At 40.4% G+C, this 1,605-nt stretch overlaps 1 protein-coding gene across 4 annotated transcripts in view; it reads left to right on the top strand.

Annotated features, from left to right (window-relative positions):
- LOC102203950 (uncharacterized) overlaps positions 1–1,605 on the top strand; it is a 38,795-nt gene that overhangs the window by 17,219 nt on the left and 19,971 nt on the right. For 2 of the 4 annotated variants that reach the window (XM_005745182.1, XM_005745183.1), the window contains exon 2: positions 1,269–1,304. The exons of the other annotated variants lie outside the window; for them this stretch is intronic. The gene's annotated coding sequence lies outside the window, so the exon portion shown is untranslated. The remainder of the gene's footprint in view (positions 1–1,268; positions 1,305–1,605) is intronic. 4 annotated transcript variants of the gene reach the window in all.

Below are 1,605 nucleotides of genomic sequence, written 5' to 3' on the forward strand. Positions count from 1 at the left end.
AAAAAAATCCTTTTGACAGCTGTCGACTTGAATCCTCCGGAGCAACCACAGTTTCAACGTGTTCCTCTTTCACTCTTTGTGTCTGCTGTACAGTGTGATGAATGTGCATGATTGCATCCGTGTGTGTGCATGTGAGGACATGGCACTTTGGTCTGGCCACCCATCAGATTTGCTGTTGCCCCCAGCAACAGTGTCACTCCTCGGTGGGTTCCATTGGTTACCTAAACATTCAATGCAGCGTGTATAAGCGAAGAGGGCGAGTGCAGCTGATCGCATACACAGCGCCACACTCACACGCGATTGCACTTTCTCCTCCGGCTCGTCTACTTATTCCTCTCTAAAGTCTGACTCTGCTGATTAAAATAAAGCCTTTTAAGTCTTGTGAGATTAGACTGTTGTAGTAATGTTCACACATACACTGTATGACTCACATAAAGAGCCATGTAGTTCAGTTTGTGGGTTCCAGCGTATGTTTCACAAACACAGTCCGGACCGAGCAGACTGGTTTAAGGAAAATATTAATCTGCAACAGTTCGTCGTGGATTTGAGGTTAACATGAATCTGATCTTGAAAGCAAATTCAGATATTAAAGTTAAACTTTGTCAATATCTGTTGTATCCAATAAGATACAGTTATCTCACTTCAGCTATTTATTTATCTTTTTGCTGCAAAATGAGATTGTCGAGCAACACTATCACTAAAATCCGCTACAAATGTTGCATGAGATGAAGATGAAGATCAGCTGGCATTTTAATAGACTCAAGTTGGCAATTACATCCAATCTGTTTGTGGTATTACAGCAATAAACTGTGATAAATCAAAGAAAATCACCTATGTGTTACTGTCTATGTAGACAAAAATTCCCATTTAACACAAACTCACATTCAAAGATTACATTTGCACTCAGCAACCTTCCAGTTCTCTAGAAATATAGCCAGAGTCCAACCACATATGGTCCTGACATCCAGAAAATAAAAAACTAAAATGACCTTTTGAGCTTTAGTCCTTTCTGACCTTCAAAATAAATGTGAATCTTCATTTTACAAGAGCAACAAACATATATAATTTGGTGCATTTAAAAATAAAATACGAAAGCCTCACATCCAAAATGTAAATGTTCAAATTCAGAATTAATAGCACTTTTTATATCTGACACCCTCCTCTTTTAATCTGCCTTTTTCTCTTCCCTCCTTTGCTACACCTTCTTGTACTTTTCTCCCCCCTCTGTCCTCCGTCTTTCCTCCGCCCTTCTCTCCCTCCTTCCCCAGCATGGCCGTGCCGAGTTTTCCTGGGAAGGAATCAATGTAAGTCTCCTTGTTTAAATCTCCTTTCTCTCCTCAAATCTCCTCTACCTGTCATTTCCCTTTCCATCACTTAACCGACTACCTGAGCTTTGACTTGGAGTACATAAGTTGACATCCCACTCGTTTATCCTTCCACCTTTTCCTGCCACTCTTTCTTACTTTCTTATCTCTCACTCCCACTGCCTCTCTCTTATCCCCCAGTTTTTATTTCCCTCCCAGTAAACTCCCCCATCCGTCTCCACTCTTAGCTCTCTGCTAATCTACTGTACTGTAAGCTTCATATACTGTATATATATATATA

Source organism: Pundamilia nyererei, unplaced genomic scaffold, assembly GCF_000239375.1.
Source record: "Pundamilia nyererei isolate P.nyererei 1_Seehausen unplaced genomic scaffold, PunNye1.0 scaffold00155, whole genome shotgun sequence".
Lineage (NCBI taxonomy): Eukaryota > Metazoa > Chordata > Actinopteri > Cichliformes > Cichlidae > Pundamilia > Pundamilia nyererei.